The 25,449-nt window shown below is 43.4% G+C and overlaps 1 protein-coding gene across 2 annotated transcripts in view; it reads left to right on the forward strand.

The window, feature by feature from the left end:
• MTUS2 (microtubule associated scaffold protein 2) overlaps positions 1–25,449 on the forward strand; it is a 394,139-nt gene that overhangs the window by 279,564 nt on the left and 89,126 nt on the right. The window lies entirely within an intron of this gene.

Genomic DNA, 25,449 nt, shown 5'->3' on the forward strand with positions numbered 1-25,449 from the left:
AGCCGGCTGTGGTTTGCAGTGTGTGCGTTTAGATGCTTCTGGGTCACGGAGTCCAGCACTTCGAGCAGTCTTTGAGGATGAGACGGGCATTCTTTGAATTGTCAGCCTTCTATCTCACTGGCTTCCGGTCTCGTGAAACGATAGATCACTCACTGCAAATGGCCAACAGAAGTTCAAATGACATGAAAGTAAAGGGTGTGTATATATTTAAATGTTTTTTTTTCCCCTCATGCAAGGCTTTAGACAGTTAGCAGAAATGATACGTTAAAATAGACAAGAGGACCTGAAGGAGACGATGTCTATTTCTGCACGATCCCTGCTATTGGGGGGCTGCTGGGGGGCGACCCTGTAACCTAACGTGGGGGCCCTGCAGTGGGAGGGAATGGACAGCCGTACAGAACCAAGGCCCTTTTCAAATTTTCATACACGTGGAAAAATGTCTTCCGATTTGAATAAAAAGTATGTCAGGAGAAAGAAGATTTCTCATTCTGGGGACTTCAGCTTTGTACTCCTGCCACATCAGGCCTGCTATCTTTCGTCCCCTCTTTCAGGACTCAGAAGCGGTGTGGCCCCTGCGGTTGTAGAGCCCACGAGAAGGTCTGTGCGTGGAACAGAGCGGGAGGGCAGCCTTGGGCATGGCCTTCGCTGAAGGATGGCTTCCCCTCCCCGGCCACTTGCAAAGAAGAAGCGTTTGTTAATTTCTAACTGTCCACTTTTTCTCAGTCATAGGGAAACTTGTGCAGAACATTCAAAGTAGTTCAGGGACAGCCACTTTGGGGCCCATTTAAAATAAGTTGACCTATATTGTATATAATTAAACCTGGAGTTGGGGTTGCATTTTGAAAATTGCTTTGAAGCTAATGAATACTTTCTGTAGTGCACTACAGCAAAATTCCCAAAGAAAGAGAAAAAAAAAAACCCTATGTGTATTTATAAAGCATCTCTTTGCATGAACATATTTTATGAGACCTAGACAGCAGGGGAAAATGTCAGCTAAACGAAGAATCATCTCTTCCAATGGAAGAGACTTTTTTTTTTTTAAATAACAAAATAGAGTAATGATGGCGTCCATTTCCTTATCCAAGCCCAGTGGAAATCCTGTGTTCATCAGACTCCTGATACTATCTGAAATCTCTGAAGTAACCGTGATTTATGTCCACACTCAACAAAAGTACCAGCTTTTTGTAACCCAAGGTCTGGTTGGGATGCAGAATTTGCATGTGCATTCGCACTCTGGGTACCGTTTCAGCCCACCGAGAGGGAATCCAAACAGTCAATGGCAAGAGCTCAGTCCAAACTGTATCCTGGATTCCCGTGTCCATTAATAGTCTAGGTCCCTTGAGAGCCCCAGGATTAAACTAACGGCCTCTGCCACTTGTGATTGCAAAGTGTCATGTTCTGTATGGTTTTTCTCTTATCTCCGTCGGGACAACAGCTCGGGTACGTGACGCCTGTCCAGCCACAGCTGCTGACATCGCTCCAGGGACACACACCTCAGGCAGCCAAGGCCTGCACAAGACACGGCCTCATCTTCTCAGTCTGGAAATCATTCAAACATGGCAGCCCCAGCGTTGGACCCCAGCCAGCAACACGCCTAGCCCTGCTGCTGTGTCCAACCTGTCTTAATTTAAGCCATTTAACTGTAGTTATTTCCAGCTGAGAACAGGTTCTAGCTCCTGCTGAAGCAGGGCTGGTGGCCTAGAGACATCTAGCTGTAGTTTTTAAAACACCATTGGGGGGACCACTATATCAGTTTGTAACACTAGTGTTAGGACCAGAGTTTAATCCCAATCCCAGTTACATTCATGCATTCCTTACTTGTTTCTTCTGTGTCTACAGTATGCCAGATGTGCTCTTAGGGCTGCAACACCCAGCAGGGAATAAGGCCAACACTGGCTTCCAGGCTACAGTTTATCAGTATGAGATAAAGTTTTAGGAGCATGAGAAGGCAGGCTGAAAATGAGTCAACATTTGTTAGAAATGCAAGGTCCTTCTATCAAAATACCTTCCCAACACATGTTCTTTTATAGTCCAGCCAGAAGATCATTTCTGGTTTCACTGTCCCTGTGGCCCCTCCTTCGGCCCATCCCTGTCCTCTGAGGATGGTGGGGCAGCCCTGGGTGCTGGCCGTGCCACACTCACAGATGACTGAGTTGCCCTGACCTTGGTGCCCAGGTGCCCAGGTAGGGAGTGGGCAGAAAGTAGAGATGTCAAGGATAACCAAGAGGGTTTCGATTATGTCCTTCTACAGGCCTTTTCTTACCTACTCTTCAGAAAAGGGGAGATGGAGAATTCCTTTAGCCCCCTGCCCCATCACGTAAACACGTGGCAGTGGTCCCCAGTGTCCCCCAATACTGAAATCTCTAGTGCAGGTTGCCTGTTGCCTGCCATTGCTGGAGTCCTTCCTTCCCTGGTTTGTCCTTTCACACAGTTTAGAGGCAACTGAACTATAGGACAGAGCTGCTGTGTGCCAGGTCAGCCAGTGGTAGAATCACCAACACTCACAACACCATCCCATCCAGACGTGAACCAAAGTGAGACATTTTTTTTTGTTTGCCAGAGTAGAAGAAAGACTCCCACCAGTTGAGAGAAAGTCATGACTATTGTAGCTTTCTGATCAAACCTTTCCCAGCATTCTTTCTACACTGGGAGAGGTATATGCTGTCTCCAACAGGGTACCCCACTTCAGTACAGGCAGCACATTTTATAAAGAAGCCTGTTGTTGTGGGGGATCCCCAATAATGTGGGAAAGATAGGAGAGGTTCTTGGTAAACTGATAAAGTAGGATTCTTGCTGGCCAGACGGTTGTAGGCAGGCTGAAGACAGGACCAATTACTCCCCTAAAAGAGAATAACTCCGGTAAGCCTGCACTCTAAATAGAGATTTTAGAAACGGAAAGGGCACGGCACCTTTTTCCTGCTTGCATGGCAGAGCTTAGAACTTTATGGAAAGCAGTCTCACTGTCCCCTGATAGGACCATTCTCTCCATACACCAAGGGAAGGGGCCCTGGGACAGTCCTTTCGTTAGTAAGTCTTGCCATTTGTGTCCTGGTAGATCTTCCATTCCGAGAGCTTAAAGACTTAAGCCCTAGAATCTTGAAGTTTTCATTTCTCCACTCCACAGATATTTACTGAGAGCTTGCTATGTGCTAGGCAGGATGGTTAGGCACAAGGGGTGGACTTGGTGGGGAGGGGGTAACAGGTTGTATAACAACCCGTTGAATTTACAGGTAACGTGTAAGATCAGAACTGAAACGGGTGGGTGTGTGGAGTGGCACATGGTGTAGTGAGGGCATATAAAAGCAGAGCTGACCTCATGGGAGGTGAGGGAGGGACTTCTAAGGAAGTGACGATTGAGCTGAGAACTAAAGGGTCCTTTTAGTTGATGAGGAGGAAAAAGAATGAGTATCCCAAACAACAGGAGTGTCAACACAAAGCACCTGTAATGGGAGAAGGCTGGCAGAACCATAAGCATGAGGGATGGATGGAGAAGAGGCCACGAGACTCTGGAGAGAGGAGCATCATGGAGACATGACAGGTAGAGCAGGTTAAGGTGTGGTGTTCCATCCTAAGAACACTAGAGAGCAGGTTAAGCTTTTGGGGGGATGTGTAACCATCCACTTTGGGTACCCATGAAGATTGCTCTTGCAGAGGATGAGTAGAGGATGGAAAGGCCAGAGTGAATTCAGGGAGATCACTGGTGGGGGGGCTGTTGGAGTGAGGATCCAAGAGGTGACAACATCCTGGGTAACAGTGGAAGGGAGAAGAAAGGTGACATGAGGAGATACTTGGGCGACAGCAGTCAGTAGGACTGGGGGTAGGACTGGCTATGGGGCTGCTTAGGAGACGTGTTTAAGGAGCTTGGCTTCAGATCGCTTAGCCGGGTGGTTGATGGTACCATTTCCTGAGACTGATATAGTGCATATGCCTATCCGTGACAGTCAGCATTTTAAAATCCTGTGAGTGATATTCCCAGCTATCAATATAAAAACTAGAAACTCTCTTAGTCTGTCACACCTAGAAATAGAGCACATACATGTCATATCTGTATCATGGTACTTCACTCTGAGCATGCGTTTACTGGAGCACAGAACTTTGTCATACTCTCCTGTGGAGTTACAGCCATGGGGCTCTGAGGACACAACGCCCAAGATGAGTTGACCCCAAATCCACCAGCTTCTGTGAAATTAACCCGTTGGTTGGGCAGACAGCCAGGATGGGGAGTTTATAACTCATTCCGTGTCTGTTCTCAGCCCCAGTGTATTTCCCTTAGTCAGTAGCATCATGACAGGTGACTGTGAAGTCGCTGTTACCACAAGTGGAAAAATTAAGATCAGGAAGGTTGGCTTTGTTCTTTTCTCATTATTTTTTTTTACAGTTTACTCAGTTAATCTTGTGGGTAACATGAAGGGGCATTTGGTAAAATGCAGCATGTCTACACATGGAAGTCTAGCAAAATGTCATCTAGTTCCCTTCCGTGGTAATCTACCCAGGAAAAGAGATTACTGAAACTAATCTTTGTTCTCTGGGATCCAAAGTCTGGCGTCCGTCTACACACACAGAGCTTGAATTTAATTCTTATTTTATTTTGGCTTCCTAGTTATCAAACCAGCTACAAAGCTGAAGTCGTTGTTTATTTTTTTAAGTGTTTATTTAAATTCCAGTTACTTAACATACAGTGTAATATTCGTTTCAAGTGTATAGTTTAGTCATTCAACGCCTCTATAAAACATTGCTAGCACTGTTAAATGAATTCAGTGAAGTGAGAGGGTACAAAGTCAAGGTACAGAAGTCTGTTGCGTTTCTGCACATCAACAACGAAACAGCAGAAAGAGAAATTAAGGAATCAATCCCATGTACACTTGCACCAAAAATAATAAGATACCGGGGAATAAACCCAAACAAAGAAGTGAAAGACCTGTCCTCTGAAAACTATAAAGCACTGGTGAAAGAAATTGAAGATGAACCAAGAAATGGAAAGACCTTGTATTCTCATGGATCAGAAGAAAACGTATTGTTAAAATGTCTATACTACCCAAAGCAACCTACACATTTAATGCCATCCCTATCAAAATAACACCAGCGTTTTTCACAGAGTGAGAAGAAAATTTGTATAGAATTTTACAAAACTAAAATTTATATGGAACCAGAAAAGACCCTGAATAGCCAAAGCAATCTTGAAAAAGCAAAGCAAAGTTGGGGGTATCATGATTTCAGACTTCGAGTTATGTTACAAAGCTGTTGTGATCAAAACAGTATGGTACTGGCACAAAAATAGACACATAGATCAATGGGACAGAATAGAAAACCCAGAAATGAACCCACAACTATACAGTCAATTAATCTTCAACAACCCAGAAAAGAATATCCAATGGGAAAAGATCTCTTCAATAAGTGGTGTTCGGAAAACTGGACAGCAACATGCAAAAGAATGAAAATGGACCACTTTCTTAACACTACACACAAAAATAAATTCAAAACAGATGACGGACCTGGGTGCCTGGGTGGCTCAGTTGGTTAAGCGTCCGACCTTGGCTCAAGTCATGAGTTCGTGAGTTCAAGCCCCACATCGGGCTCTGCACTGACAGTGCAGAGCCTGCTTGGGCTTCTCTCTCTACCTCGCTCTCTGCCCGCCCCCCAACTCTCTCCCTCTCAAAATAAATAAACTTCAAAAAAATAATAAAAAATTTAAAAATGGATGAAAGACCTAAATGTGAGGAAACCATTAAAATCCTAGAGAACACAGATAGTAACCTCTTTGACATCAGCCAGAGCAACTTCTTAACTAGATATGTCTCCTGAGGCAAGGGAAACAAAAGCAAAATACACTATTAGGACTTCCTCAAAATGAAAAGCTTCTGCACAGCAAAGGAAACAATCAACAAAACTAAAAGACAGCCTATGGAATGGAAGAAGATATTTGCAAATAGCATATCTGATAAAGGGTTAGTATCCAAAATATAAAAGAACTTATAAAACTCAACACCCAAAATATGAATAATCCAATTAAAAATGGGCAGAAGACGTGAATAGACATTTTCCCAAAGGTGGTTGTTTATAATTATCAAAGTCAATTTTGCCTTTCCCACTGCAGATCATTTTATTTTAAAACTGAAAAAATAATTAAGCCACCTTTGCAGGGAGTGCAAATAGGGGAAATGTTTCAGGACACATTTAGGACATACGAATGACTTGTATGGGATTATCACCTCTGAGTAGAATCTGAGTTGGTTCCATTGGTTTAGGAGTTTTGATGGGTACATTCTCAGTTCTTGTATCCATTTGAACTGAAAAAGCCAGGTCAACATTTTAGGTCTCGCTGTATATAGCTTGCTCAAGGCCATTTGTTGTCTTGCCCCCAGAAGTATTTCCTAGTGGAACTGCCATTACAAAGGGCCCCCTGCGTCGATGCACCCCCTTCTTTTTCTTATAGCAGTGACAACCTATCAATTAAGCTTATTAAAACTCTCATAGACACGGTTACATACTCAATGCCTCTGTTCTCAGTGAAATTGATCGGAGTTTTAATCATAGTTTCCTTTTACTGACAGAAAGGAGAAAACAAAGGTTCTTTTAATGATAATCTTTTTTTTTTTTTTTTTAACAAAGAGAAACTACTGGAAGGAATCATGAAGCCCAAAGTTTGTAGGGTTAGGGGTTTATAAGACCGTGGAGAGTAGCTGATGTATTAGACAAACAATGGATTTGTGAGATGCATTTGCATTGAGCCTAATCAGATATTTGGGGGTCCCTATTGGGCTGAAATAGGTTGGCTGGGAGCAGTGCCCCTGCAGATGGTTCCACTACATTACTTTTTGAGAAATTCCTAAAGGGCTATTCATATTTGTAGTTGGTTTCAGGCTCAGTGGAACCCCAAGGGCTTTGGTTACACCTGAGCAGGTGTCCCAATACCAGTACTGCCTCCCTCTCGAGCCCTCTGCTGGGGTGATGATGTGACTGGACTCTACTGTGATAACGTACAGTATGAAGTGAGCAGGAGTGTTAAGTTAGATAGGTCTGATTCCTTCCTTCAGACAGCTTCGGGGGAAATATCCTAGAATGAGGGTACCCTTGAGAGCTTTAGGGACCTTCTTCGCACTTCCATCAGATTTCTTTTATACATTTTTTTAAGTTTATTTATTTATTTTGAGAGAGGGAGAGAGAGAGCATGCATAAGCGGGGTTGGGGAGAGGGGGGCAGAGAGAAGGAGAGACAGAATCCCAGGCAGTCTCCACACCATCAACAAGAGCCCGATGCGAGGCTCAAACTCACGAAAGGTGAGATTGTGACCTGAGTCGAGATCAAGAGTTGGCCGCCTAACCGACCCAGCCACTCAGGCACCCCTCCATCAGTTTTTTTTTTTTTAATTAGTTCTTTCAATCTTTTTTATTGTGAAATATAAATACAGTAAATGATAAAATAAAATTTAGCATTTGACCATTTTTAGGTGTACAATTCAGTTGCGTTAAGTACATTCATATGGTTGTGCAACCTTCATCACCATCGGTCACTTTTTCATTTTCCCCAGCAGAAACTCTATCCCCATTAAACACTGACTCCCCATTGCCCCTCCCCCTAGTCCCTGGCACCCACCATTCTGCTCTCTGTCCCTGTGAATTTGACGATTCCAGGTACCTCAAAGCAGTGGAATCCCACAGTATTTATCCTTTTGTGTCCAACTCATTTCATTTAGCATAATGCCCCCCAGGTTCATCCCTGTTGTCGCATGTGCACTTTCGGTCTTGGAGATCTGTGCGGAGTGCTGGGAAAACAGAGCTGAGTCCCAGCACCATGGGGACACCCAGCTGAGGCAAGAGTCCTCAACTCCCCTCACATTGTCTCTGGACGGACCACCTGGTTCTGAGGAAATTAAGCAATAATCTTGATTAAGTCAGGCATATGTTGGAGAATCCTTTACACACAGAAAATTTCACACTTTTGGGTGTACACTTTATATGAGTTTTGATGCCGTGATGCTTTTTAATTTTTTTTAATGTTTATTTTTGAGACAGAGAGAGACAGAACACGAGCAGGGGAGGGGCAGAGAGAGAGAGGGGGAGGCATACACAGAGAGAGAGGGAGACACAGGGATAGAGGAAGACACAGAATTGGAAGCAGGCTCTAGGCTCTAAGCTGTCAGCACAGAACCCTCTGTGGGGCTCGAACTCACGAGCTAGGAAATCATGACCTGAGCTGAAGTCAGACGCTTAGCCGACTCAGCCACCTAGGCTCCCCTTGATGGAGTGATGCTTTTAAGTGCTCCCAGCTCAACAATTGATAAAACCGAAAGTGTATATATGAGGTTCATAGAGATAGAAAGTAGGGACTGGGGGTGGGAGAAGAGGATAGGGAGTTAGTGTTTAATGGGGACAGAGTTTCATTCTGAGATGAGAAAGTTCTGGAGATGGATGCTGGTGGCTGCACGACAAGGTGAACACGCTTAATGGTGCTGAATTGTACACTTAAAAATGGTTTTAAGTGTATCATCTGTACAGCGATATCTGGTATTTGGGAATCCAGAATGGCTTTAACCAAAAAAAGAAGAGAAGTCTATTCCTTTTCACGGACTGAACTAGAGAAATCCATACATAAGACAATCACAGGATCGCTCGAGGAAGCATGAATGATGGTAACATAACTGCACACCCCTCCTTTCTAGGGCCAGCTGGTGAGCAAAGCCAGGAAGAAGGCAAGATAACAAGCTTGCAGTCAACCCAAACTTCCAGATCTCTTTATTATTGTTTTGATACATTGCAGTCTCTACTGATCCCTAGAGCTGCCCAGAATACTGCCCAGCCTTGCAAACTTCAATCTGGAGAATAGCAGAGTCCAAAGGCCATGACCCTTTGTTGTTCCTTTTGTGACCTGATATGACCTTGAGCAAATCTTATTTCTGTTTCCTGGATACCAAGTGGAACTATCACCTTTGAAAACTTTTGCCTTAGCCTCTCTCCCAAAACAGATACTCATGCAACCGGTAACTTCCTAATTAGTACTGGTGGGCCTGGTGCCCTCCCTGTTAGCTATGCTCAGAATCTCAGTGAGATGTTGAGTTCTTTCCCCCCTTATCACGTAGCCAATTAGTCACCAAGACTTAGGAGGCACCCGGGGTAAGGACCACAGTTCTTGGATGACGCTGAAGGTGGGACTCAGGCTGTGTCTCCATTAGATTTTGCCCACATGGTCAATACCATGCTAAGCACACATAGCTGGGAAATCAATCCTTCCTGAATTCAATTGCATTTAAAAAACAGAGCTCCTTTAAGCACTGTGAAAGTTACAATCTTATTTTTAATGTTACGTTTTTAAAAGTATGTTACAAATTATATAACACTTTGTAATGATTCTTTTCATATCATGAATTCATTCAATGAGTATTACTGAATGCTTACAATATAACAGCACTATTCTAGGCTCTGGAGATCCAAAGTAGAGTTTCTGTCTTCATGACCTTGTATTGTAGCGGGAAAGACATAAACACATGTACAATATAACGTAATTTCATATAATTATGAATGCTACAAAGACAGTAAAGCCAGGATAATGGCATAAGGAGTATCTGGGGGTATCTGGGGGTGGGTTCCTTTGATGTAATCAGGGAAGAGGTGACTTGAATGCTGTGAAGGAGCCAGCCTTGTGAAAATGTGGAGGGAAGAACGTTCCAGCCAGAGGAAGCGTGAAATGCACAGGTCTGGAGACAGTAATGGGTTTGAGGTGTTCGAGAAACTGCAAGTAAGTGTGGCTGGGATGCCAGGAATAAGGGGGCAGATAGAAGGAAATAAAGCTCAAGCATTAGGCAGGACTCAGCTCATCTATCTGTGGTAAGTGCTGTTGGGAGGTTTTAACCTGGATCGTGACTGACCGGATTTATGTGTTTCAAAGACCACCCTGGCCTCTCTGTGGAGAATGGATTGTGGAGAGACCGGAGCAGAGGCAGGAAGGTCAGGTTAGAGACCTTGAACAGAACCCAGGTACAGGGTCTGATGGCTTGGACCAGGATGACAGTGGAGGAGGTGGCGAAAGGTGAACTTGGATATATTTTGAAGGTGGGGCAGACAGTGTGGGTGGATTCGATTTCGGAGAGGCGGTGAAGGGAAAGAGAGAAATCAGAGATGTCTCCTGGGTTCTTGGTGTGGATAGTGAGTGATCTGTGGTGCTGTTAACTGAGATGAGGAAAACCAGGGGAGGGGCCAGTGGAAAAGGTGGGATGTCCTCGCTCTCAATGTACCTATAGGACTTCCAGCTGAGTTTTGCTTTATTAAGAAAATGCATAGCATTTATGCATGGCAGAGCCAGGATTATTAATCAGGATGCCCAAAACCCGTATTTATTACCAGTCCATTAGGCTATGTTGTACTGCAACTTAACAAACCCTTCAGGGATGCTACTTGTTTTGTTTAAGTGGCTGTTTTAAGAAGACAGGAACATAAGTCTTTTTGTCAGAATTCATTAATATATTCATTATGTAGGGGAAACATTGTCATGCCATGCTTTCAAAATATGGTGTCTTTCAGATCTTTTTAAAATTGGTGCCCTGCAGAATTCAGCAGCAGAAAGCTGAGAAGAGAAGAAAAAAGTCTTTGTCTGCCTCTCTTGCTGTCAGATTTGAAATGAAATAAATGACATCCAGCTACACTGAGACAGTTCGGGGTCTTGTTTCTACAAACTCTGTAAAACTAATAACAATTGTTTGTGAACTCATGAACTTATACTCAGTTGTGGTTAAGATGTCACTCAGTCACCCACTGGGGACAGAACACTGCCAGACATGATGAAAGACTTTTTTAAAGAATAATCACATGGTTTGTATTATCTAGAAGCATATAATCCAAAGAAGGAAAGAGTATCAACTTCCCCAAACGCTCAAAAGCACAAACACAGAGAACATATAATCAATATATAATAACTTCTGGTGTATATGTTTCAGTTGTCTGGCATTTTTTTTTATTTTAGAGAGAGAGTGAATGAGTGGGAGAGAAGGGCAGAGGGAGGGGGGTAGGTAGAGAATCTTAAGCAGGCCTCACGCTCAACGTGAAGCCCAGTGCATGGCTCTATCAGGCTCTATCCTATGACCCTGGGGTCATGACCTGAGCTGAAATCAAGAGTCAGACACTCATCCAACTGAACCACCCAGGCACCCCAATTCTCTGGCATTTAAATCTGTATAGGAAAATGCTGTGTGGGAAAAAAAAAAGTCCAAGAGTCACTATTAGCTTAGCCTAGAATAGTGCCTGATGTATAGAAAGCATTCACCAATATTTGTTGAATAAATGACATGAAAAGAAGTACTACAAAGCGCCATGCAATTTGTAACATACATTTAAAAATGAAATGTTAGGAATTAAGATTGTGACCATCACAGTGCTTGGTAGACAAACACATTTTAAATGAAATTCGTTAAATTCAGGAGGGATTCCTTGTGTAGCTATACCATCAGCTTGGGTTTCTACCATCAGAAATCCACGTCAGCAGGTGGGGCTGGAAGGACTGTAACACCTCTGTTCAGAAATATTTTCTCCAAATATGTGTACTGTGTGTCTGCAGTTCCCAGACCCGAACACTTCTGGGGAGATGACAAGCCAGTGCCTGAGACATGGAATGAGATGTTGATCCTTGTTCACTCACCGTGAGGCAGTCCTCACCGAGGCCCATGGGGGCAGCCTCTGTCCAGGACCTACATCCAGTCAGGCTACTTGAGGCCGGTCACATGTAGCCATGGTTTGTCTTCATTCCTGTAATCCTTGGCCATCAAATAAAACCCAGCCCTCCCCCCCCTTACCTGTGACTACCTCATTCCTTCTATGAATTTGTGTTAGGTTGAGTTCTCTAGAAGCCGGGAAGACATGTTCTGCCTTGCCACAGACCACTGGGCCACTAGAAACGTTATCGATGTGTTGGCCCTCTGTGTCTTTGAAGAGTTTATCACTTCCTTCTGGAGCACTTGTGTCTTCCCAAGATCTTCACTGTGCTTGCCACTTTTTGCTCATCCCGTTGGATTAACATTATTTTGTCAATTTAGTGACCAATCCTGCGCATGTTCACATGGTCTAAGTCCTTTCAGACCTTACTATGACAGTGAGCAGAAAAATTAACATGGCCCTGGGGCAGGGTTTCACTGAGTAATGTTGTTCATCCCGTATGGGGTTAATTGCTTCAGATCCTTCACTTTGACGGGCATGAAGACTGCCTTTACCAGCTTAAAAGCCACATGTCGCACACCAGAGTCTGTGTTCATCTGCTGTAGTAAATATGCCAGGCATATTCAGCCTCCTGTGGTTAGGTTTGGGGTGGGACAATGTCTTTCACCAGGATCCACCTTCCCCACCCTAGGGACCAGACTAGCAAATTCAGTGGGGGAATATAATAAGGAACATTAGACCTTGCATTCTTTAAGTCTTTGAGAATGGCATTAACCTCTGTCATTCCTGCCAGGATACAATAGTGTTCATAATTTGCCATCTCACCACGGGTTAGACAGTTCCATGGACCGTCACTTTGATAGGTCTTACTCTACATGCAAAGGAGCCAATATGAGGGGTCTTTTGCTAAGGACATCCATTCTGATCATACATTCATAAATTAAGGAAATAATCGCTGAGGTCTGTGGATTCAGGGGACTCACGTCTATTTGAACCTGGGTCACAATTCTATTAATTACAGTTGACTCCCATATGATCCTGATCTAACAGGGGGTACCCAATAGTGCTTACACCTGGACAGTGGGTATCAGTATCTACTATGGCCTTATGTCCGATGTCCCTCAGAAAATCTGGGTATTTCCCTTTTTACAAAATACAGGTACCCAAGTCAAAGCCATAGGTGCTCATCCATTCCCGATTTCCTTTGGTTATACATATTAAGCAGTTGGATGCCCATATGTCTTACCTTTAGGGAAACCGTGTTCTATTCCATAGATCCCCACAGATCATCTATCATACTGTCATCCCAATCTGGCCGATGGTGAAGTGCTGCTACATGGCCTTAGGCATTCTGGGATCCTCTTATTCCCATCGACACTGGAAAGTCCTGTTTTATAACAGCATCTCCTGCTATCAACCCTGGTCTACAGCAGTGAGCCTCGACTGAGTTTCTCAGTGACACTGATATAACCCTCGTCACCTTAGTAAAAGGCCCTCCTGAGGAATACAGTCAGCTGGGTGGGTCTTCTGATCTTATATACAAGGTCCATTCTAGCGTGCCCACTTATCTAACTTTCTGTCCCTTTCTCCATGGCCTGCCATGGCAGTTTTGACGTCCCTACTTCATTCATTGTGGGCCGTCACTTTTTCCAAGCTCCTGTGAGCTGGTAGCCAATTATAACCATCCATTTCCAGGCATGTTCTCCCTTTCCTGCCATGAAAGGTTGGCCAGCTCCTTCAGTTCCTTTGGCTTTTAACCTCTCTCCTCCCTTAGCAGGTCCAGCACTTTCTGATTGGGTCATGCCAAGATTTGACCCTAGTGACTAACGGTCTGGTTGATAAAGGAGAGAGAAGGTAGATCATGAAGAAGACAAGTGTGGTCCAATAAGGCACCTGCTTCATTTGAGAGGGAGTGGAGGCTGTACTCTTCACCAACAAAGGGGTGATAATCACTTCTGCAGGCCATAGGACTTAGAAAATGGGAGCATTTATATTTTCAAGCACTTCTACCCAGATATCTGCATCCTGAGTCTCAAGATCCGACTCCCTCCCGCTCAGAGATATGGCTATAGTGTAGAAGACTTGCCAGAGCTGAGAATCTTTCTTCTCTTAAAGGACATGCCTACTATGCTTAGACTAGGTCCTGAGCCTGGTTGATGGATTCTTTATATTCTTTACGTTCTGCCAAGGAGGACTTCTGGTTTTCACACTTTGCTTTGGTTGATATCTGATTGCCTTGATCTGTCATTTTCTCTTCAGAGCATCCATGCTGCTCAGCATGGCTGCCCAGTTCCATAGTCCTTAAAATTCCCATTTCCCTTCATGCCGCATAAAGGACAGAGACCGCGCACAAGCCTTTGTATTGCTTTCCACAAGTACCCTATCCCAGGTCACCACCCGTGCTGTAACATTCCGTGACCATTGCTACTCTTCCACTCCGCCATTGCCAGTGGCTAGTGGATGATTCAGCTCCAGAATCCATCCTTGGAGTCTGCCTCCCAGGACTGCTTCTGGGCTACCTGGCTTGCGTCAGGTTCCCCAAAGCAGAGCTGAGACAGATACTCAGGATCACGTGATTTGTGGAGGGAGTGCTCTTCAGGAAGAACCCACTAGGGAAGCAGGGCAAGAAGAGGGAAGCAACTGAACCAGAGTGTGTTCTCAGTGAAGGCTAGTCTTGGTCTCATTCACAAAGAGCCTCTAGAACATAAATCACCCCACAGAGTCAACCTGTACAGAGGCAGAGAGCTTTCATACTCCCACATCAGTTAGGTTACTGGCTACTTCGGGGAGTAAGAGTGTTCACCTCCCATTTAGCCCTTCCCAGCCAATGGCCTTTCTCCTCTAAAGAAGGTCACAGACATAAGCTCTCACAGCAGCTGGGGGTGGACAAGGCACCGAAGCGTCTCCTGCAGACTCACCCCTTCGCTTTTAACACTTGCCTCTTCTCCCCTAGTGACTCCATTCCATTTTAAACAAACTCTCCTACTGGTCAACCTTTTCCAAAGATGTTGCCTGCGTCCTTTGCTTACCCGACCCTCCCAGCTGTGCACACACCAGCTGTTCGTTGTGCTCCCACCCAGACCTCAAAGTTCACCCTGTTTTGAGATCACGTCTGCCCTCTGTTCCTCCTTGCTAGTGCCAGCTTCTCAGACGCTCTCACAACCATCCCATCCAGCCCCGTTAACTAAAGACCTGCAAGCAGGTTCCCCTCTTCTCCATCCCAGCTCCCCTTGTAACACTGGAGTTTTCCCTAGGCTGACAGTGCAACCGAGAACTAACAACCAGACCTCTAATTCCTGGACCTTCTCAACTCCACGTACCTTTACCCTTCGTCCACCCGCTCCGGGAATTACACCCTAGCTTCCGACTTAAACCAGAACTGCTCCACAACGTGAGCTCTAAGCCGTGATCGCACTCCGACAAGCCCCCTCACCTTGCCCGTTGCTCATCTCTCCCTCCTCCTGTAACTCTCCTTCGGTGAAGAGGCCCACTTGGGCCCAGTCGGCTACTGAAAGAGTAGACCCCAACCTGGCAGGAATGGCAGTGCCTGGGAAATTTCAGCACTGTGGAGCCTCAGGTCCTATCCCGGACCCCTGAATCAGAACCCGCATTTCAGCAAGATACCAGGATTTATATGCGCATTAAATCTGAGAAGCACTTCTGTAAACTACTCTGCTTGTGAGTTCCCTGGCTCTTTGTCCTTCTACCAGCCTCACCACGCAGAACCCCGGTCATACGTGGACACTGCAACATGGATGCTCTTGGTTGTAAGCCTCCAGCCACAGTGGAGCTCACGGGGCTGTTGCTTATCAACCCTCTTATTTGTTTTCATCATCTCCTCCAACTTCGCTCAACAACTATTCCGAATGCTTACCGTTTCCTTCCAGCGTGGATTCAAACCCCTAATCCTACTCTTAAACTAGTTTTGGGTCCCACGTATTAAGAGTGAAATCACGGGGCGCCTGGGTGGCGCAGTCGGTTAAGCGTCCGACTTCAGCCAGGTCACGATCTCGCGGTCCGTGAGTTCGAGCCCCGCGTCAGGCTCTGGGCTGATGGCTCGGAGCCTGGAGCCTGTTTCCGATTCTGTGTCTCCCTCTCTCTGCCCCTCCCCCGTTCATGCTCTGTCTCTCTCTGTCCCAAAAATAAATAAACGTTGAAAAAAAATTAAAAAAAAAAAAAAGAGTGAAATCAGGGGCGCCTGGGTGGCTCAGTTGGTTAAGCATCTGACTTCAGCTCAGGTCGTGATCTCGTGGTCCATGAGTTCAAGCCCCGCGTCGGGCTCTGGGCTGACAGCTCAGAGCCTGGAGCCTGTTTCAGATTCTGTGTCTCTCTCTGACCCTCCCCCGTTCATGCTCTGTCTCTCTCTGTCCCAAAAATAAATAAAGGTTAAAAAAAAATTTTAAAAAAAAAAGAGTGAAATCATTGTATTCGCTCTTATTTTCAATCACTTTGAACATAATTGTTATATTTTGTTGATACGAATTGATACATCTTTCCAAGAAAGTAAGAGAATTGTGAAACAGTTTGAAATTAGAAAAGTGGCACAAGTAAAACAAAAACCATTGCTTTGATCTTGGCATTATATGTCCATATACCTGTTGCATTACTTCCCATACTTCTCTGTGTGTTTGGCTTTTTGTATACTTTTAAAATGAAATTCAAAGATCATGCCAGTACAAAGAAAAGTTTTAAAGCTTTCCCCGATCATTTGTGACCACTGGCCAGCCCACATGTTTCTCGTTATACTATTTGCCTAATCTTAAAAACCGTAAGCCAAGAATTTGAGTTTGAAATGACCTGGGGTCTGAATAAAAGCAACATCTCCCAAGAGGAATATGTTCTCAAAGCAGGCCTCAAAGAATTCTCACAGATAGAGCTCCAGAAACAGGAGCACACAATATTTTTAAAAATCACAAAACACATACACACAAAGTCTCATGATAGAGTCAGCAGAAACAACAAAACAGCAGACCCTCATCCAGAAGACTTCCAATATTAAAGTTGTCATCAACAGTGTTCCAAAAAAGCATGCATATTAATGTGGTTTTAGAAGAGACAGAATCCAAAATATGATTCAGAGACTGTCAAAAACGATCAAAGAATCAAGTAGAAATTCTCAAACTTGAGAACAATTAAACCTAAAACTTAATAGAGGAGTTCAATGATGGAATAGGTAATTCATGAACTGCAGATTTGAAGAAATTACCCAGGATGTAGTCCAACAGGGTAAAGAAATGGAAAATATCAAAGAGGTTAAGAGCCATGGAGAATAGAATGAAATACATCATGATGAAATACATCATGAGAATTCCACAAAGAAGGAATAGAGAGAATTGGGAGAGGCATTATTGAAAATGATAATGACCAAGAATTTTTCAGAATTAATAAGTGACATGAATCCTCAGACTGAGAAAAAAATGGATCGCAGTAAATAAAAAGAAATTCACTCCATAAATACTGTGTGGTGTAATTGCTAAACATAAAAAACAAACAGAAGATTTTTATAGCAATCATGGGGGAAAAGGAGTATCTACTAACAGAGCAACGTGGGCTAAGAGTTAACTCCTTAGAAGCAATGGAGAGCAGAGGACAATGGAATGGAAAATCCTGGGAAAATTACCCATCAGTCTACTATAGTACTCCCAGTAAAATTGTCTTTCAAAAATGTGGGGAAAATAAGGACTTTTGTAGACAAACACTGAAAGATTTACCCACCTACTGGCTCTCAATAAAGGAACTTCCAAATAAGACAGGTAGTCTCAGAAAGAGAGGTCTGAGATGGAAGAAGGAACGTTGTGTCTGGGAATGGATGTGTTTATAAGCAAGCAGTCAGCATGTATGAAGTATGAATGAGGAACTCCAGTAAAACGGTGGGGGGGGGGGTGCAAAAAAGAAGAAATAAGGATGTGGTCTTTGCATTTGAAGGACATATGACTGTAGTTGAGTCCTTAAAACATCTGTGGGCAACACAGAAATTATGAAATGGTGAACACCCAGCATTCTGGGAAAGAGCAGATCGTGTGATGTAATTACTGTGACATTTGTTTAATACACTGAGAAGACTTACTATCTAATCAGAGCAGATAATAATCTGTTCTAGAATCTGAAATCTGGCCTTTTTTCTTTCACGGACTGAATGGAGGGTCATAGGATGGCCCTTTGTCAACAATAGCCAGGATGAAGGCTAAAATGTCATGTGTTAAGTAAACCCTCTCCCCAGGAAATAGCATGTTTAGTAGTTTAGAGGTACATATGCCAGCAGAATAGGCATGGGTATGCCTTTTTAACATTTCAAATCTTATACTCTTTGCCATTATTCAAAGGAGATAGGGCATGTCTACATCCTCTGCCCCTCTTTTTCCCTTTTTAGAGATATTAGCATTTCCTATCTTATGTGTTGCAAATATTTTCTTCAATCTATAGATTCTTTTTACTTGGCTATGCTGTCTTTTAACATATGTAAGATCGTGCTTTTTATGTAGTCAAATCTAAGACCATTCCTTTTATGTCTTATGAGTCTGATTTATACTTAGGAAGCCCCTCCTTCCCCAAGTTACAATGATACTGTTAAATACTTGCCACTGATACCTTGACAGTTTTAATTTTAATGTTTAGATTTTAAATCCTTGTGTAATTTATTTTGGTACATGATTTGAGGTAGAGGATTTACCTTTCTGTTTTTCCATATAAGTAGCCCATTGATTCAACACCAGTGATTGAATTACTCAATCATTTACATGGATTTGAATTGCCACTTGTGTTGTATTATTAAGTTCTAAAAGACACGTGGCTCTGTTTCTGGTTATCTTTTTATTCCATTGATTCACATCTGCATCTGGGCCAGGACACCACACACACACACACACACACACACACACACACACACACACATACACACACTTATATCTATGTATACATATGTATATACATACAGATAGAAAGAGATCTCAAGCATTTTCTCCTCATCATTATTATTTTTGAATTAATTTTCATGGCTATTCTCATACATTTTCTCTACCAGCTGAATTGTTAAAACAATTCAATTTCCCCCCTATCAAGTTTGGGATTAAAGTTTTAATTGCACTGGATTTATAGATTAATTTGCAAGAAATTGACATCTTTACAATATAGGGTCATTTACATAAGAATAAGACATAGCCTGACCTCATTTATTCAGGACTTAAGTAATTGTGTTTGTGTGTGTGTTGTGTGTGTAAATATCCATACCTTTTTCATGTTAGTTCTGCACATGCGTGGATTTGTTATTCCTTTCAACTTCTGCCCACAACTACCTATGTAAGTTACTTACCTGTGATATTGGAGTGCTTTTTGATTATGTCACTATGCCTGGTACCAAAACCCCGCCATAGCCCCAAGAAATTTGACCATCACCTGAAAAAAGAACCATACCCAATGAATGGCATGTTCTGTACTGGAGCATGTCTGCTTGAACCAGCCAGAGGCTCCAAAGTCCAGAGACTTTGTTTTTGAGATATAATAATCAAGTCAGCAGATGACAGTGCGATCAGAAGCTGCAAACGAGAAAGCCGTAAGCAAAAGCCAAGAAGCAGCACAGTTCATGAGTACGTATAAAACATGAGAGAGAGAAATGAATACAGATACAAGGGGGCAGCAGTTGCAGAAAAACAAATAGAAAACGTAGGAAAATGCTGAATCGTGCATGTGGCCCACTTGCAAAGCAGGAAGCAAGAAACACCTGTTACTGAGGGATGATAAGATCGCCAGGGCAACCTCTTGAATAATTTATATTATTGAGCCATTCAGAGCTGTCTAGTCTTCTACGTATCCCAGTCCTCTGTGAAGTTGGTCTGCGATACTGTTCTTTCACTTCTCTGTATTTCCTTCCAATAAATACTTAAAAGCTTAAGCCTGAACTTTAGGGGGGGTAGAAAGGGAAAGGAGTTAGCTGTATGGCCTCCACCCCCGTTCTTAAATGAGGGCCCCACCTCTCTCTCAGCAGAAAACATTGCCCTCTACTTCATCATGAAGGATAAGACTATTAAGCACGATCTCCCCCAATTTCTCACACCCCTGCTCCCCTACAAAATTATATACATCTCTGTGAACCCTTGTTTGTTTCTCACCCATCTCAGAGGATGGGCACCCTCCTTTGTTTCTAATTACATTCCTCTCCCCTTTGGCCCTGGACACATGCCTGTGCTCTTGGTCAGAGTCCACAGCTACTGCCTTGGGCCCTGCTCCATTCGTCACCCCCGCTCGCTTATTTCTTTACCTTCTCCTTCATTCCCAACTGTTCTCATGCTCCAAACAGGCTCACCTCCCTGTAATACAGCCCCTGCACTCCACACCCTGCCCCCCATCTGCCTTCTACCCACCGTCAGCTTCTGTTCCCTCCTCCCTGTGGGCCCTGCTTTCACTGAGGGCATCTCCGTTGAGGGCCTTGGTGGCCAGTGCTGAAGGATATTTTTCAGCCCCTAAGTTGAATCACTTTGCTGACCATTGTGGTCACTCCTTAATTGTGGAAACTCTACTTCCTTAGCTTCTGATACAACACTGTTCTGATTTTCCTTGTTTTCTACCATTTCTTCTCTTCCTCTCTTTTTAAACTGGGTTCCTCTTTCCATCCCTGGATAATCCTGTCCTGGTTACTGCACGGGTGTGCTAAAGGCTCCCCAGACCCCAGCCCTGAGCCTCCCGGTTTGTGCATCCACCTCCCTGCGTGTTGTTTCCACCTGTTGCTGGAAGCATCGATTCCGCAGATCCTAAATGGTGCTCATCGGTTTCCTGCCATCCCTTCTCCCAACCTTGTTTCTTCTGGTTCATTTTGGCACTACAGTCATTGAAACCAGGAAACTGGCAGCCCTCTGGGATGGCTCATTTTATGTGTCAACCTTCCTAAGCCGTGGAGTGCCCAGATGTTCGCTCAAACAGTATTCTGGTGTATGTGTGGGGATGTTTCCGGATGAGGTTAACATTTGAAAGAGTCCACTAAGTAAGGCAGCATGCCCTCTCCAAAGTGGGTGGGCCTTGTGCAATCAGTTGATTCAAAACAGCCTTTCACTGAAAAAAGGCTGAGTAAGAGAGGATTCCTTCTGCCTAACTGCCTTCAAGCTGAGACACTGGCTTTTTCCTGCCCATAGACTCAGTGAAAACGCTGGCCCTCCTGGTTCTCAGGCCTCCAGACTCAGATGGGAACCACACCATCAGCTCTCCCGAGTCTCCAGCTAGCAGACAGCTGATCATGAGACATTTTAGCCTCCATATTTGCATTAACCAACTCCTCATAATGAATCTCTTTATGTACATAAAACAGGTTTGTTTTTTTTTTACTGTGTAACATTATACACATATATTATACATTATCTATATAACTGTGTGCATGTATGTACTGGTCCTTTTCCTCCAGAGAACCTGGACTAATACACCCTCCTTGCCGTATCCTTCTCCAATTTTTTCTCATAAATATATATTCTTACGTGTATATTTATCTTTCCAGGACACTCGGTCCGTCCTCTATCTAGTGTATTAACTGTCTGACTGCTTCCCACAGGGAGCTACCTCAAACGCCAGCCCTGCGTCTCTTTCCCTATTCAAAACCTTCTCGCAGCCCTCTGGGATAACAGGATCAACAAAATAAAGGGCCGTCTCCTTGATTTAAGATTCAAGCTTCATTCCTCTCCAAGAGATACCATTTTAACATTGCCCTTACAGCCACAGGAGGCTTCCATGGTTTATTTTCCCCAAACTGAGGCCACCCAACTGGGAGATTGATTCAGTTCTCTGCTAACACCTGTGTTAGCCCCATATCATCTCAGCCTTCCAGAACTGCTTCTACAGAGTAAACCTAGATTATGAACAAAGTGAACAAAAGGAAAAGATGGGGTCAGGGAAAGATAGGCTTTCTCCTCTCCCCCTCAGGACTTGCCTTCACAACAAAACAGAATAGGCGAGGATAAATAGCAGGGCCACCCCTCAAAAGCAGGTGTGCTCAAATTGTATTTTAAACTAAACTTCTAGGCCAACAGGCACATGAAAAGATGCTCAATGTCACTCCTCATCAGGGAACTACAAATCAAAACCACCCTGAGATACCACCTCACGCCGGTCAGAGTGGCCCTAATGAACAAATCAGGAAACAACAGATGCTGGAGAGGATGTGGAGAAACGGGAACCCTCTCGCACTGTTGGTGGGAATGCAAACTGGTGCAGCCGCTCTGGAAAACAGTGTGGAGGTTCCTCAAAAAATTAAAAATAGATCTACCCTATGACCCAGCAATAGCACTGCTAGGAATTCACCCAAGGGATACAGGAGTGCTGATGCATAGGGGCACGTGTACCCCAATGTTTATAGCAGCACTTTCAACAATAGCCAAATTATGGAAAGAGCCTAAATGTCCATCAACTGATGAATGGATAAAGAAGATGTGGTTTATGTACACAATGGAATACTACTTGGCAATGAGAAAGAATGAAATCTGGCCATCTGTAGCAACGTGGATAGAACTGGAGAGTGTTATGCTAAGTGAAATAAGTCAGGCAGAGAAAGACAGATACCATATGTTTTCACTCATATGTGGATCCTGAGAAACTCAACAGAAGACTAGGGGGGAGGGGAAGGGGGGAAAAAAAGTTACAGAGAGGGAAGGAGGCAAACCATAAGAGACTCTTAAATACTGAGAACAAACTGAGGGTTGGTGGGGGGTGGGGAGAGGGGAAAGTGGGTGATGGGCATTGAGGAGGGCACCTGTTGGGATGAGCACTGGGTGTTGTAGGGATACCAATTTGACAATACATTTCATATTAAAAAAAAACTAAACTTCTAGTAAATCAAAAATGCAGGTTTTCTTCCTCCTTCCTGAAAGCCCATTCTTCTGGAATCCTTACTTAATTCCAGAGTGTCGGGGGGGTGAGGGGGGGGCACTGGAGACAAGCTCAGTCATGACAGGTTCTTTTTGTTTTCCCTTTTATTAAATTTTACATACAGTTATTAAGCGTCAAGAAGCTTTTCTTATTGTTCACCATTCCTGTATTGGTTGTGGAACTAAAGGGTTTCTGCTTTTTCTTTATAAACTGACTAGTAAACATTTGATTGCTGTCCATATTTCCAGGAAAAGAAAATAACCAAGCATAGATTTAATGAAGGAGTAAAATTGCCAGTGTTTCTGCCATTGGGGAGTAATTTAATGTTCTTGGGGAATTTGTGACTAATTAATTTCATTTGAATAATCAGCACTTTATAATCATGTTAAATAGCTATGGCTTAAGCATTTTGATTTGCTTCTTAATTAAATAATTTCACCAGAACCTATATAAGATTTTTCAGCCTTAAATCATATTGACAACCTGTTCTTGATGTATTTATTATCCAAATATGAGGGCTTTTAGAAAGTGTATGAGCATCACAATTTTTTAAATAAATATCTCCAATCGAATACTGTTTCTCGTTTGTCATAACAGAAACCCAAATTACATAGCACAACCCACCCCAAAATATTAGCTTCTGAAGTTCTGTATTTTAGTCCTGCAGGGTGTAAGTGATTTATAAAAGCTTTCAGGGATGTCTGGGTAACTCAGTTCACTGAGAGTCCGACTCTTGATTTCAGCTCGGGTCATTATCTCATGGTTTGTGGGATCGAACCCCATGTCGGGCTCCACGCTGACAGTGTGGAACCTACTTGGGATTCTCTCTCTCCCTCTGCCCCTCCCCTGTTCTCTGTCTCTGTCTCTCTCTCTCTCTCAAAATAAATAAGCTTTAAAAAAAAAAAAAGCTTTCAGGAAAGACTCTGCATATTTAGTTACAAGACAGCAGAATGATCACCCACTGCAGGTTACCACGGCAGGGGGGATATCTTGCTGCCCCTGAGATACAACCCTGCAAAGCACTGTTCTTCTGCATGTGCCATCCTCCAGACATTCAGAATGTACAAAGAATTTCATGATGAAAACGGCTTGCTAGTTATCTTAGTTTAATAAACATTAACATCTTGCCATGTTTGCTTTTGATATTTTATTTTAAAAATAAAATATTTCAGGGGCGCCTGGGTGGCTCAGTAGGTGAAGTGTCTGACTTCAGCTCAGGTCATGATCTTGCGGTCCGTGAGTTCGAGCCCCGCGTCGGGTTCTGTGCTGACAGCTCGGAACCTGGGGCCTGCTTCAGATTCTGTGTGTGTCTCTCTCTTTGCCCCACCTTCGTTTGCACCCTGTCTCTGTCTCTCTCTCTCTCTCTCTCTCTCTCTCTCTCTCTCTCAAAAATAAACATTAAAAAAATAATAATAAAATATTTCAGCTAAAAGCGAAGACTTCTTTTTACCTCTCTATGACCTGATGACCTTCCCTCTCAATAAGAAACCTACTGTGTGTTAACTATTGTTGCATAACAAATTACCACAAAACCTAGTGACTTAAGACAGTAGACATTTATTACCTCACACAGTTCCTGAGGGTCAGGTGTCCAGGATAGACTTAGCTGGTAGAGAGACCAGCTGTCTCACAAGGTTGCTGTCAAGCTGTTGTCTGAAACTTCTCAGGGTCCTACTGGGGCTAAGAATCGTCCTCCACACTCACTCACATGTTGGCAGACCTCACCTCCTCGCTGGCTGGAGACTTGAGTCCTCACCACGTGGGCCTTTCCCTAGGACCGCTCACAATATGGCAGCTTGCTTTTCCCCACCAGCAACAAGTCAGAGAGAAATCGAAAATGGGATGCTAAATATGGAAGCCACAGTTGTTTACATCCTAATTTGGAGGTGACTCACCATCATTTCTGCCATGTACTGTTGATGACAGAGACCAACCCTGATCCAGTATGGGACAGGACTCCACAACGCTCTGAATACCAGAAGGGGGAATCATTGGGGGCCATCTTGATGGCTGGCTACTACAACTCCAAAAATGTTTTTATATTCTTATCACAAATATTTATAGCATAAGAAATATGTAACACTGCTTTTTTGCATGTTTTTGATCGTATAAACATCTTACTGTGTATATCATCCTACACACGCACTTACGTTTTTGAGCTGTTCCTGTGTTGATATTATCTTACTCATCTGTTTTCTCTGTTGTATGGCATTCCACTGTGTGGAATACCATGATTTAGAGATCAAGTATTTAATGAAAAGATTGTTTTCATTTTTCACTATTGAGAATGAACTGAACGTTCTGGAGCATACCAACTTATGTATATGTGCAAACTTTCTAAGGTATATATATTTGGAAGTGAAAAGACTGAGTCACGATGTGTATGTATCTTCAGCTCTCTTACATAGCTGCATTGCTCTCCGAAGTGGTTGTTTTCTACCAGCTACGATGAGGGGTCCCTTTATTCCGCACGCTGACCAACAGAGATCTTATCAGACCTGAGTTTTTGTCAGTCTGTTGGTGTGAATTGTTGCTTTTGATATTTATTTTTTTATTTGCATTCAGTAATTATTTGTGGAGTCTATTCTTTATGTTTATTGATCATTTGAATTTCCTCTTCACATTCTTTGTTCTGTTTTCTATTGTGTTATTTGTCTTATTCTTACCGATTAGATGGAAGTTTTATGTGTTCTGAATACCAATCATTCCTGGTTTATATGTATTACAATAATTTTCTTCAGCTTCCGACTTTATTATCATTTTGTTTTCAGTTTCTTTTGATGAATCAAATTTCTCAGTTTTTTTAAAGGGTTTTTTTTTTATGTTTGATTTTATTTTTTGAGAGCTGAAGAGAGACAGAGTGCAAGTTGGGGGAGGGGCAGAGAGAGAGGGAGACACAGACTCTAAAGCAGGCTCCAGGCTCTGAGCTGTCAGCACAGAGCCTGATGCTGGGCTAGAATCCATGAAT

This window comes from Felis catus, chromosome A1, assembly GCF_018350175.1.
Source record: "Felis catus isolate Fca126 chromosome A1, F.catus_Fca126_mat1.0, whole genome shotgun sequence".
Taxonomy (NCBI): Eukaryota; Metazoa; Chordata; class Mammalia; order Carnivora; family Felidae; genus Felis; species Felis catus.